The following is a 15,181-nucleotide window of genomic DNA, read 5'->3' as shown; positions in this document are numbered from 1 at the left end:
TAGGGCCTGTACTTAAGCAATCTTTGGTCTTTATTGTGCGAATCATCGTGTGTCCACCAGTAATGTACAAAAAGTATGTTATAAAATACCATTTCCTGCATAGTTTAATTCCCCATGTCCAATAGTATACCTGGCTGAGGGTTCCGTTTTTTGTATTATCATCCTCATCGTCTACCAGACTTGTATGGGTACGGGTCCCGGACCACGAGTACAGGTACGGGTACGGGTCCCAGGCCATGGGTACGGGTACGGGTACGGAAATTGGGACTCGAGTACGGGTACGGGTCCGAAGCCATGGGTTCGAATACGGGTACTACAAGTCGGGCGTCTACATGCACAAGCATAAAAACATGTTGAACTTAAAAATGCAATATTTTAAGTCTGCCAGACATGCACATGTCAAATAAAGTAGGATTTGCCTTGAATTTGTCTTTGTTGGAAATTCTGTGTTTAGTGTGAGTGTTTTACTTCACATGGTATTTTTGGTACTTAACAAAAATTAAGAAGAGGGAAGAAAAGAAAAGAAAAAAAAACTTTTCCCGACCGGCCGACCCAATTTCTGAAAGTGATCTATGGACAAGCAAACAATTTATTTTTTGGCCTTTAATCTAAATATCTAATCTAGGCATAGCACAAGTATAGATTAAGCATTTCAAGAGCACGTATAAAATAAAGCTGATTTTGTGATTTTCTTTCCAGATTTTTTTCAAGTACGCACAGGGTTACCAAGACAAGAAGCAGGTCCTACTAAGACATTTTGGTTTAATATAAAATGCAATCGATCATTTCTTTTGTTTTAAAGTTTGGAACACAGACTACTTTGTTATACATCAAGTCAACGGGGTTTGGTTGGCCACTTTTATCATCTTCACTGCGAAATACAGCCATTTATGAAATTTTCGTCTGAAATAAAAGTTGCATTTTCTACATGTCTTAGGGGGGACTTACTTCTTGGAAAGCGTTCATGTATTAACATACACGAGAAGCAAAAATACATCTTCAATGACCGAACATTACAAACTGGACAAAATATATTTTACATGGTGAAGAAAAAGTGAAATGCAAACTTGGTAGTATCTTTAAGGTAAGAGGTGACTAATTGTTTTAACTGAAAGGTGTAATATTCTTGACGTGCGTGTGGATGATAAAAAATTATATATATATGGATTTGCCTCTTCGATTAAGGGAAGGGGTATGAACGTTTGGACAGTATTTATTGTGGGACATTAGAGCACATCAGATATATCGAATTGCATTCTGAATACGAAGAATGACCTTCTGATATCAAATAATTTTGGGGAAAAAATCCATATCTTCAATATAAAAGGTCAAAATTTTCAATTGATCGCCGGCTTTTCCTCCCAGCTACATACACTTTAAGAATATATCATTAGATTTATAAAATTTATTTCGAGGACTGTTATATATCAAAAATTTGAAAAATATCAAATTTTAATAATTTGTCATAAAATTTGTATTATATCGTGAATTTCAAAATTGAAAATTATTTGATATCAGAAAGACATGCTTCGTATTCAGAATGCAATTCGATACGTCTGAGGTGCTCTCACGTCCCACAAAAAATACTGTCGAAACGCCATAAACGCTCATTCTAGATCCTTTAAGGACTTGGTAAGAAAGAGGAGATGACAGGTTGGTGTATTATTAAAGGTACTGCTATTAAGGTTATTGTATACCCAGCAAACACAAAACGTTTTCAATATCATTCGCAAAATGTTATAGAAGCTTGTCGGAAAACGTTTAAATGTCGGGTTATATAGAGGGTATTATAAAGGGCATAAAACGTTTTAATAACATTAAAAAACATTTTTGACAACCTACTACTGCAAATATTTTAACATAATATTATTTAAAAGTTGACAAAATATTTAGCAAAATTATTTGCAAAATTAGTTAACAATAACATTTAAAAAAAATATTATTGTAGTGTGTTTTTATACAAAACGTTTTAAAATGTTTTCATGACCTTTATATAACCCGACATTTAATGTTATTAAAAAGTTTTTACCTAAACCAAAACCCAACATATAACTTGTTTAAAACGTTTTTAAAACATTTTTGTGTTTGCTGGGGTGCGCCAATCATTATTGTGACATCTAATTAGTTACCCGATCACCACCTCGTGTAAATCATTGGGGTATTCCATTTGAAATCCATACTACCCTTGTGAAAGATTTTTGAAACATCTTCCACATAGGGAACATGAATTTCAAACGGAATTACCACATTAACCAACTCTATTTGAAAGTCACCCTCCCTCTGTGGAAGATTCAGGTTGAATCTTTCTCTGGGGTACATGAAAATCAAATGGGGCTGCATAATGTGTTAATTGTTCATACTCCCCCTGTGGAAAATATTTCCAAATCTTCCACAGGGGTGGTGTGGATTTTAAATGGAATAGCCCAATGATTTACACGAGGTGGTGATCGGGTAACTAATTTAGATGTCACAATAAAGAATGGTTAGGTCTGATAGTTTTGCTATAGAGGTTATCCGTGTTCTATAAGCTGTATATCCTACCAGCAACTGCTATAGGCCCCTACCTTGTTTAGGATTTCAAAAGAAGTACGTGCATGTGTAACCAGGGCTATGACACTCAAATCATTTGCATAGCAAAATGACCCGTCTCCTCTGCAGACAATTTGGTTCCGCTCCATCGAAATCAAGCTAGTCACGGAGGAGACTACCCTCCTTTGTGTTTGTTTATTTGTGTATGGAGAGCCCTTCTTGGAGTCCGCACTGACTTAGGCTACGCTCTCAGCTAGAGTCCGACGCTGCATTGCACTAGAAATACCTTTTCTGTGAAATCGCTATCAGTATTAGGGCGTAGTTCAGTGAACTCACCGTATTGCTATTCCAAGTACTTTGATAATACAGATAATATGCACTAATGGGTCGAGACGATTGCATTGAAAAACCTAATAAATTATTCATAACAATTACGTAATCAATCGATAGTGCGGACACTTTCCTTTTGCAGACCACCAAAATTCGTGATCTTTAAGCGTTGGAAAAGAAACCGCGTGAATAGAGTGCCCTCTCAAGAATAGAAGTTATCCACTTTACTCATGCGTGACTTCTAACAAAAGGCGCTGGTTCCCGTAGTATTCCTCATTGATGTGGCTGTGGATCACGAAATGCCAGTAATAGATTAAATGCTGCAAAAATATGGTGCGACAATCTAATTTAAAAGCTATAAAGCAGCAAAAGCAGCAATATGATAAGAGAAATCGCTTCCAACCATATGAAATTGGAGATAAAGTATTTGTTACAAATCTAGGTAGTGTACGATCCAAACTCACTTCCCGATGGATGGGAGTATAAGAACTACTACAAAGATTCAATGATAACTTAAATTATCAGCTTGTAGATGTATCAAATCCAGCTTCAAAAACAAGTATAATGCATTTATAATATGCTAAAACCAGCTTACAATCGTAACTTGGACAGTTGTGATACATAAACACAAATTAGTCATGAACAAAACAAAATATCTAATGATCCAAAACAAGTCACTCAGTCACATCTGAGACGAATGCGCAGAGAAATTAAGACCAACAGTAGTTCATGACAATAAAAGGGTAAGACGTGTGTCACAATCTAGTCCAAGTAAATAACCTCAATCTCCTAGGTCGAATTTGCAACATCTTTCACATGATAAATGAATAGCTTTACATACTGCACGGAATTTTGCTCAAAATAGTAGACAGTCTATACCCAGCAAACACAAGACGTTTTCGACATCATTCGCAAAAGGTTGTCAGAAAACGTTTAAATGTCGGGTTATATAAAGGGTGTATTAAGATTATAAAACGTTTTCATAACCTTAAAACACCTTTTTTGATAATCTACTGCTCAGCAAACAAAAATGTTTTACAGAAAACGTTTAAATGTCGGGTTATATAAAGGGTTTAAAAACGTTTTAATAACATTCCAAAAACATTCTTGAAAACTTGATACAAAACATTCTAAACAGAATGTTATTTTGGGGTTGAAAAAATATTTTGCGAAAAATGTTTGCCAAAATAATTTCAATAACGTTTTAAAAACGTTTTCATGACCTTTATATAACCCGACATTTAAATGTTATTAAAAGGTTTTGCAAAAAACATTTTAAGAACATTTCTGTGTTTGCTGGGTTCAAATATTTTAACATAATGTTATTTAAAGTATTGACACAATATTTGGCAAAAATATTTGCAAAAATAGTTTACAATAACATTTTTTTGAAAACATTAAAAATATCGTTGTAGTGTGTTTTCATACAAAACATTTTAAAACGTTATCATGACCTTTATATAACCCGACATTTTAATGTTATTAATACGTTTTTACCTAAACCAAAAGCCAAAATATATCTTATTCAAAACGTTTTTAAAAACGTTTTTGTGTTTGCTGGGTAGTGCCGGGAATTCTCAAGTTGCTGTGCATGCTCGATCAGGTAGATTGGTGAAACTTCCAAAGAAATTAACATTTTGATGTAATGTCAGGATGATGGGCATATTACTTTGAAATGTTGAATTTTATTCTCAATAATAAGATTAATTGAACATAATATTATTGATGGTGAATCATTAATGTGTCTGTATCAGGATCAAGAGTTAAAATGTAAAATTATTTATAATTAGGTTTCAATGTTTGATGTTATGTATGTATGTGGTTTTAAAGGTGATGATAGCTATACATATACATGTAAATTAATAAGTAAGTAGATGAATGAAATTATAATGAAATTGCAATGAAATTGTAATGAAATTGTAATGAAATTGCAATGAAATTGTAATGAAATTGTAATGAAATTGTAATGAAATTGTAATGAAATTATAATGAAATTATAATGAAATTGTAATGAAATTGTAATGAAATTGTAATGAAATTGTAATGAAATTATAATGAAATTGCAATGAAATTGTAATAAAATTGTAATGAAATTGTAATGAAATTGTAATAATGGAGTGGCATTTGAACATTAGAAGGAATTTGTAATGGCAATGAATACACTGTAAGTTGATGGTTTTGAGAGTGGAGATTATTCGCTAAAGGATTTGAATTTGTATAATGCTTGAAGAAAACTGTGAGGGTTATTTACAGACAAAATGGTAATAGATTGAAAAGGAAATATGTGGCGTGTCATGTCAAAAGGAGACACTTTTGGGCAGGATCGTAAATGGAGAAATAGCCAAAAATCTGACCAGGGGGGGTATTTTCACAATTTGGGTTTGTTGCGAATTTGAGATGTTATTAAAGTTTATAATATCGTCTGAGGGTTTCAAACCTGAATGTAACTGACATCTTGTTTTTTTTTAGACATGATTCAAGGTAGTTCCTACTCTCAACATTGTCAATAATATTTTTAAAGGCCGATATCTCAATTTCCAATTTTATAATACCATAACTTACAACCTCAATATCTTCGCTTAGGAATGTCCAATTTCATTGGGGAAAATGGTGTTGTGGAGCAAAATATCTCAATATTTAAGATATGTAAAAACCTCAAAATTGATAACCTGCCCAAAAGTGTCTCCTTTTGACATGACACGTCACATATAAGAGAAATATACATTGTATGCATCAGCTAATTGTAGTAATTTTAAATTAGCCTGACACCTCTTGTATATTGAGATATGTAGGATATATTTGTGATCAGATGGGGACATGTTCACGACCAAAGTTTAATTAAATTATAGTGAAGTATTTTGTATGTATTTACTGCGGAACAAGCAATGTTATTTTACGGCAAGGAAAGTTGGGATAATGTGACAGGGTAGAATGCTGATGGGGATCAGACCTCTTTTCAAGATATTCTTGTTTACAATTTAAAAATACGAATATTAACACCGTCGTGATACGATTTCAGATTTCGGATCCCGATCTTTTTCGAACTCTTTTTCATAAACGGCCATAGTCGAGTTATGCCAATCCATTCAGATCCTGACATAACTGGTTTGGAACAATGGGAATGACAAAAGATGCGATATCGACCAATCAGATTACGAGATTGTGTGGGCTGATGTCTGGGGGCTTTTAACAAAACCCGGGGCGCGTGGCAGCAGAACTCACTCTCTCTCTTATCTTTTACCACAGACGCATGAACATTGACAGGGAGCTTTTTGCTCTGGTTGTTTATCGTTATAGTTCTCTTGAGTTTTATATTATTTTTGTGTCTGCACCAGTGTGAAGAATAATAAACATTATATCACTGCAAAATATGGTTTCCCGTTCGTTTTATTTACCAGTAGCCATGGTAGCCGGCCGACTCGGCACGTTATGCTCCTTTCATAGTGCACTTATGTCCACGGCAAATTCACCGTGACCTTTCCAGCCATAAACCTGCTTAGTAGCGAGTAGCGAGTACTAAACCATTATAGTAATCGATTGTCCAACGCAAATTTATTACCACGTGATAATATTAATCCAATGAGCGATCGAATTGCTATTGACATGTACGGGTGGAGCTCCACTGACTGAGTTTTGGGTATTTTTCACTGCTTTGCTGCCATTTACTCAACAAGGCGGTCCATCGTTATTATAAGGACTATGCTAATTATCTCAAGATTGACATGTAGAGAATAAACCATATTTGATTGACAGAAAGTACTAAATTTGTACCTGTTACGGTTTCGTGACACCCCTCTTGTAAATGTGACCAAGCCAGGGCGGCCCGGTGAAGCAAAATGTGCATTGGAATAACACGGGAGTTTGGATATAGATGGTATATTTCTTTTTATGCAAATGTATGGTCCATCGTTATTAAAGCTTGTACCGGGTTGAAAATTCAGATATTTTGAAATAATTGAATAGATAATTGAAACTCTGATTTAATTAATATGTGCACAATTGATGGATTTTCACATCTGATCTTTTTAGTCACCGTACTCCCTCTGTTTGTAGGTTTTTAACTCGGGCTTCGCGATTATTAAACTGATAGATTCTAAACTCAGAACTGTTCCGTATAGAAGTGCCATTATAATTATGTTGCTTTCAATGAGCCTACGTAGGCCTATACTTTACTGTCACTTTTTCATAATAAACTTTTTCATAACCATTTACTAGTATTTTGATGTAATAAAATAAATACTGTATCAGTATAATTTCGAGTTCAACTGTAAGCGTTCATAAATAATGATTAAATGACATATAAAAATCGACTACTCATCAAAATATCGCCGAGTATCGCGAAGAATTGTTGCCCGCCCTGGTCCACCTCCAACCAAATCCAATTCTTCGTGAAGCGAAGAAACCTGCTCCGCAAAGGAAATTCCTTCGCAGAAGTCGTACAATTCCAGCTCAAATTCTTCGCGGTCTTTAAAATCGCGGTCGCGAAGTGGAGTACATCGGAAAGCATGGGCCCAACATCGGGAGCATTCGACGCTGTGTTTCATTTTTTTTCTATTTTCAAAACAAAATTGTCACTAAAAATGTTGGAAAATACGAGCAAACGTAAATACTTCAACCCTCAAGCAAACTGAACACATGATTCGCATTTTTCTAACGTTTGCTCTGATTGCATTCAATTCGGATAATTGGTAGAACTTTATGAGCAATTTTTATTAGTTTTGGTAGTGAAAATTATGCACGCAAATTTTACAAATCCCCGCACAATCTCCACTCCGCCTTGAGACACAGGCATACATACGCCGATTCATATCGCCACATCGCGCGATGCTGCCATTACTGCGATGCTATAAAAACACTAATCTGAGCCAGGTTTTTACGAGCTCAGCGGTGGAAATTCTCATCACCAGACCACGCGGTGGAAATTTCGGTCCGCGATGGAGTTGAACAATGTTCAACTTTTTCGCATCGCCTTGCGATATCGCAGCCGTGCACGCTTCTGATTGGCTGCTGGAAAATCAAGGTCGGTAGAATGACCTTAAAAGGAGATGCAGACCCCACATGCTTTTCAAACATCGCAACATCGCGCGATGAAATTAAAATGTACATTTTAATTTCATCGCGCAATGTTCTGATCCTGACTCCACATCAGAGCGCGATGCGATGCTATTAAAACTGTAATCTGGACCAGGTTTTTACGAGCTCAACGGTGAAAATTCTCATCGCGCGGTGGCAATTTCACATGTCACTTTAAAAAAAATTTCAAACATTTTTGCTGTCAACACAACATGATTATGTTAAAATGTTTTGTAGTATGTTCTCAAAAATCTTTTTGAATGTTGTTAAAACGTTTTAAACCGACATTTAAGCGGTACCGTTATAATAGGCCATATTACCGTACGTTGTGTGTTTACTGGGGTAGATTGTGATTAATACCAATACGACTCAAACTGACAAAATATTAACTTAAAGTGTATGTTTCAATGTTTCCTGATAAATCACTCCTTTATTTTTAACTGAAAATATAAATATAGCGACACGTCACACTGCGCATGCACTTACCTAATAGTCTAAATTGACAGCCGCTGTGAGTCATCCTTAGGCTACATACAGCCAGTACTTGCTTGCGCGTGTACAACTAATTCGCTGATTCACAAACTATGCCATTAGCACAATTAACTTTATAATTATCTGTCTACTATTTCAAAATGCACAAAACGATTTCAACACTGCTCTTCTTCGGATATATACTGATATCAAACGCTTCGATCTCATTTCGAAACCTTTAGCAGAAACCGTGAATTATTTACAAAGTGAGCAAAGGGAGATACATGGAGACTCTATAAGTGTGGAACAGACTCAATTACTTTTGGATATTATTTGGGATAACGCCGGCTGCAGTGTAGTGATTAATCCAGCGTTATGTAAAGGGGTAGGTAGTAAGTACGATATGCATGCTTGTATAATATTTAGGCATAGCTATAATAGGCCTATGTAGGCATACACTAATATTTTAACTTGCTGCCTCAATGTGGCCAAGCACTAAGTCGGTATACCGGATGGGCTTACTAAGTGCGTTCGAGTCAGGTCAACTCAACTTAACTTGAAATATAATTCACATGTCTCACTTGTTAAAATCACTTAGCTCTGTGGATTTCAAACATATATAGCACGGTTGCGACGCGTATCCATGTGCATGGTGTGTTTAGGTTCATCGCACACTAAATCACTTCATAGATCGCAGCCCGGGGGCACTCCCACTTTGGAGGTGACCCCTTTTGTCAGCATCGCTGTCACCCAAAGACTCCATATTTGTTTACGAACACATGCTCTGTCACCAGAAGACCCCTATTTTTTCCATTTTATCTGTCACCAAAGACCCTTATTTTTCAATTTGAACGGCAACTTTCATTTATCACTAATTTATCACTTATTTGGGGAAAAAATAGAGAAATTGGAAGCCTTTTAGAACTAGAAATTCAATGTTCGAGGTTCTGTGGCACTGTTTCGGCTCTCACCCAAGGTTCCATTTAAAAAAAAGGTTATGCTCTCGCCTAATGACCACATATTTTTTATATTTTGCTCTCACCGAATGCCAAAAATCATGCTCTCACCCAATGACCCCCATATTTTATACATTTTGCTCTCACCGAATGCCCCTTACTGTGAAAGTGTCAGCCCTACACCTATATCCATTTCATATTGAAGTGCCCCCCCCCCACCCTCTAGGATCGCAGTTGCGCCGAATCGTAAATCCTGAACCCATAGATACATAACATATTTATTCTATTGAAGACTTACAATGGCTTTGTACTTACGATGGGTTAAGGTACTAAAGGTCCATTCATATTACGCCGCAATTGCGTTGCGATACGGTGCGTTGACGATACATCAACACAACTCATCGCTTTCCCAACTAGGACTGTAGGCCTACGGCGCGTCACAAATGTTAGTGAAAATTGACGCTGCCCTGGATCAAATCTCAGGCCTGGTATTAAATAACTCATAATCATTCAACATTATTCATCAAGTGTGGCATGCGTCAAGTATACTGAATGTTATGTCATCCATAAAGGTGATTCATAAAATGGATATTATTGTGTATTAAATGAAGCAGATTTGTTGGATTAACTTTTTTGCTTAAGTTGAAATAAACTGCTGCGTTAAACCCATAATGCCTGAGTTAAAATACCATTGAAGTTCCCTGGACTTATTGTGGCCGGCACGACGGTATCATCAAGACATAACCTATCATTGACAGGCACTAGTAATAGTAACCTCAATATTTATGAGTATACTAATTTTTTAATGTGTAGATCCTCTTATCAAATTTGAATATTGTGTAGGCATATTTACTCGTCTTTGCCTTAGATGAGTCCAAATATCAACTGCGCAGTGAAAGAAGTGGATAATGCAAATTGCATGCTACTCTTTTCGGCAAAAAAATGGACGGTTAATTCTGCCCTCCATAATAAATGTATTGAAGTCCAAGCATGACTTGCGTCTATAACTAACTTTAAAGTGACCATGCATATGTACCCCAAAGTCACTTGCATTTATTGTGGAGGGTAGAATTAACCGTCCATTTGTTGCCAAATTGATTAACTCACCCACTTCTGGGACTGCAGAGAGAAACTTATTCGTCGACTTCCAAAAAAAAAAATTGTCGTGTTGCCCTCAAGTGGGAAAATGGGCAAGTTGGGTCGGACAGTCGGATTTTTTTTTTTTAAATATTTTTTTTAAGCCTTCAGTTTTCAAAAATCCCCTCAAATATTAAATAATGCTTCTTCAATTAGGTGACATTTGTCAATTTTGACTTCTGGAAACCTGTTAGACATCAATTAAAGACTAGTCTTTCAATAAAATATTAATTTTAAGTGAAAAACATTGATTTGAACAATCTGTAAAAATCATCATTCAAAAAAAAAAAACGACCCTGATTTTTCAGGATTTATGGTCGGACGGTTGAGGGCAACACAACAATTTTTTTTGGCCTTAGTGTACGAAAGTCATAAGTGTCATTTACTTATTATTAGCATCATTATTTTATTACTATTATTATTATCAAATTGAGTATTGGTGGATGAAAGAATTCACGCATTTTGTAATATAGAGGGTTATTTCAGGTCTGAAAAGCAATAAGGCCCAATTAGCTTATAATTAGATAATTAAGATCTATTATCTCTATTGCAATATTCCTAGTGAGTGCAAGAATGTCGTATATATTAGCTCTACACATATGAAGTTTAATTTTGCAAATATTTATTGTTTAAGGCAACAAAGTCATTTACAATAGAAGTCTTTACTATACGAATTTTCGGCAAAAAAAAAAAGATAGTAATAAAATTTAAATGTATTGAAATATAATTAAATATAAAATTTATAATATATATTAAAATATATGATATAGGCCCTATATCTTAACCATTTGAATTCAAACCCAAACTATATAGAAGCCTTGAAAAATAGGAAATTGTCAGGCATTAATGGTAGACAAGTCTAACTCGTCTACGTCTATTATAAGCTGTATTGGTCTATTCCAATTAATCCCCCCCCCCATAGAAGACATTAAATCAACATTATGATAAAATATTTAACAGCAAACTAATATTAATTTAACAATAATAATCAAAATAGCCCGATCAAAGTTAACCCTCATTTTTGTCACAGTATTACATTCCACGAAGAATAAAAAAAGCAAAAAAAATGATCTTCGCTGTATATGGCAAGTTGTTGTTTTTTGTGATATTTGAACCCTTGCATAATTAATCAAGCACACATCCTTGTTCACAAAGATCGATTTAATTTTTTTCTGAAAAAATGTAAACAAATGCTCATTGGTCAAAAATCCCAATTATTTCGTCAATTTCAAGGAAATTGGATATGAGTTAATATTATTTCTTCCAAATATATTTCTTAACAAATTGACACCAAATATGACTAAAAACAATATTGCTGTTTGGAAATATGACTGTTAAAAAATGTTCCCGCCCAAAGTTACCCCGCTGACCGAAGTTACCCAATTTTACGGTGGACTTTAATAAAGCTATGTCCGAAAGCCGCCCATGTTACATTTTTTATTTCCCCCTTTTTTTTTCTTCTTCTTCTTTTAGTATTTTTGCCGTAAAATCATGAAATTCTGAGACATATTTTGAAGAAAATTTACTAGATTCGATCTGGAATGAGCGTTTTGAGCGTTTTAACATTATTTTTTGTGGGACATGAGAGCACATCAGACATATCGAATTGCATTTTGAATACGAAGAATGTCTTTCTGATATCAAATAGTTTTCAATTTTTTGAAATTCACGCTCTAATGTCCCACAATAAATACTGTCCAAACGTTCATACCCCATCCCTTAAGGTATTGATATTTGTACTTCAATTGTACGAATCAACCACAACATCATGCTGTGTACTTTTGGATACTCAAAAATTACGTTTTAACTCAAAATAAAAAGTCTGTAGGGTAAGTGGCCCTCCTACAGGCTTTTTCGACGTAGAATATGCGATGTAACATCTACGTTATTTATATACCGTATTCCCATTCTATTTCCAGTAATGTTTAAGTTTTAACGAATGTTTGATGACGTAAAATCGATAATATATTTCTGGCAGATATTCTACGTAAATTATTATCGATTTTATGTCATCAAAGATTCGTTGAAACTTTTTAACATTACTGGAAATAAATTGGGACCAGATTAAATAACGTAGATATGTTACATCAAATATTCTACATCGAATACTCGGAGTCTGTATCCAATCATATTGATTGACATTGTTAATTAATTTCCTTCTATTACACTGGGCAGAAAATAAACTATTCCCATAATGCATTGCACGAAGACCGAATTTAATCTTTTAGTCTTTTTAATTCGGTTTTCAAATATCCGTGTAGACGTATATGGCAAGCTAAGCGGCTCAGAACGTGGGACTAGCTACGCGCAGCTTCTTTCTTGTTACGTGCAGCTTATTAACCAATCAGATTCGCGGTTTTAAACACGTGGAGCTGATGTAAACATCCTCTCTCACAAATATTACGTTGTTAATTTTTGTAAATGAAAATATCTGTAGTATATCAGCAAAAAATGGTATAGGTGCTATTAAAGTAATATCTGAACAGAATGATGATTGTTCTATATTTAGGGGCCTATCATTTTCTTCGGAAGGGGATCCCAAATATAGGGGGTCATACTTTTTGGAAAGAAAAATAAGGGGAGGGGGGTCATAAATTGATAATGACAAAATGTAGGGAGTCACAAGATGACTACAGATAGTGTGTTTATTGTATTCAAAAGACTGATTTCAATACAATTTTAGCCTGTCTAGGGGTACGGTGTATCGGTGGTGGGTGTCGGGGTCATAACATTTTGATGCCGAAATAGTGAGGGCCGCAATTTATTGACGCCGACTTTTGTAAATTTAGGAACCCCCCCGTTCCGAAAAAAAAAAATTGATGACCCATTTTACTCTCTCCATATTTACACAGTGGCATGTGATATCGCTTTCCCTGCAATATCTTTACACAGCGCTTTACATCAGCAGTTGTTGTTGTTTGACCTTCATATCCCCTGCACCGCTAATACAGCCCGAGTATAAAGTTACTTGCTATTAAACACGGTGTAAACTTGGAAACACTAAATAAATAATATGCTTTGTGTCATTTTAGCCAGGCATTAGCAACATGTTCTCTTGACACGTGCTGTGATTTGGCCTCCTTTACCCGTTCGTTATCTATGCTAATTCCGTAAATTAATTACAAGATAATAATTGTGAAAGAGGATACCTATAACTATACTACGCGCAGCTAACGACCCAACCACGTGATTAAATTTGACTATTTTGATTGGTCAAACAGCTGCTCGTAACGAGAAAGAAGCTACGCGTAGCTGTTCCACGCTTTTGGCCCCCTTGGCTTGCCATAGACGTACGTACACAAATCATGGAATAACGTTTGTAATCCTTTTTTTTTTAATATGCACCACATGCTTTTTCCCCTCTCGGTGTTTTGACAGTAACCTATACATGTCTCGTACGCGGGGGTTAATATTTTAAATATTAGGCCTATATTGAAAAAAGGGTTTTAGGGGTTATACGGTGTCAGTGTATGTGTATGTCACGGCCTAAGGGGCAGGGGTCCTATATTTATATATACTTAAGAGAGGTCCCCTTTTGGTGATATGTCGTGATAACAGGAATGAGTACTATGACATGATTGAACGAAAACGAGGTCTTAAACGACTTTTTTTTTTTTGCAAAGAGAAAAAAGAGGACATTTGTTATAGAAAAGTACAAAAACAACATATTGTGCAGGTTATGACCTGGTGATAACGACTCTGAGATATGCATGCATGATGGGAAGGTTAACATCTCAGCTGTTATTCGACACATTTAATAGTGTAAAGTGATGTGATAGGCCTACATCCGATACTTCGCTATTCGGAATTAACCAAAATACCAATAACACCTAGGGCCGGTTTCTTAAAGCATGGCTAGTGGTCAGGTTCCCTAGTTAATAGTCCTATAGGGCTAACATTGCTTCCAAATTCACATCGTACATTACCTACAAACATGAATGCACTCGGTAGGGCTAGCTTGTTGGCTCGAAGCCTTTCGAGAAATCAGACCCTGGGATCAGACCCTTGTGTCTTAGTTAACTACCACCTTAGTGGTGTGGCCATGTTTTTCCAGAAGAGGGGGGGCAAGGCGAATTTCTGGGATGCGGATTTCACGACAATTGTCAAAAATGGGCATAAATTAAAATGACTTAAAAATTTAAAATATTTTTACGGCGACCAGCGTCCGACGGGTGAGACAAGTGGGCGGGAGAAGATGTCGCACATAAGGAGCCTTTTCTACCCTTGATTATGCCACTGAATGCCAGAAATCAGGATTCATTTCCTTTTAACATTACAAAACTGTTTGTAAAAATGTTTTGCACAGCATAATTTATAATAATATTTGGCAACGTTTTTTTAAATATTTTTTTCACATGAAACGTTTTTTAAAAAAACGTTTTCATGCTCTTTATGAACACGGCATTTGTATATTAAAACATTTTGGCTAAAACTAAAACCAAAGCATGTTTATAACAATAATTTATAACGTTTTTAAAAACGTACATGTATTATTGTGTTCCCTGCCGGGGTTCCCAGGGTAGCCTGTTGGGCTGGTATAAGTTACAAGGCATCACATTTGAAATCTTCGTACAATAATCTAAAATGGTTCAGCAAATCAGCAAAAGATTTTTTTGCATTGTTTAAATATCAAACAAAGACTCTCATCAAATTAAACAAAAAAACAAAACGATACCGTGGACACG

General features: G+C 35.4%; 1 protein-coding gene across 1 annotated transcript in view; it reads left to right on the top strand.

Moving 5' to 3' along the window:
- The first annotated feature begins 8,479 nt into the window (after positions 1–8,479).
- Positions 8,480–15,181, top strand: part of LOC140139980 (zinc transporter ZIP12-like) — a 73,847-nt gene continuing 67,145 nt past the window's right edge. Inside the window, exon 1 of the mRNA XM_072161785.1 lies at positions 8,480–8,788. The gene's annotated coding sequence lies outside the window, so the exon portion shown is untranslated. The remainder of the gene's footprint in view (positions 8,789–15,181) is intronic.

The sequence above is a fragment of the Amphiura filiformis genome, chromosome 18 (genome assembly GCF_039555335.1).
Source record: "Amphiura filiformis chromosome 18, Afil_fr2py, whole genome shotgun sequence".
Classification (NCBI taxonomy): domain Eukaryota; kingdom Metazoa; phylum Echinodermata; class Ophiuroidea; order Amphilepidida; family Amphiuridae; genus Amphiura; species Amphiura filiformis.
This window is presented reverse-complemented; position numbering and strand designations above follow the sequence as displayed.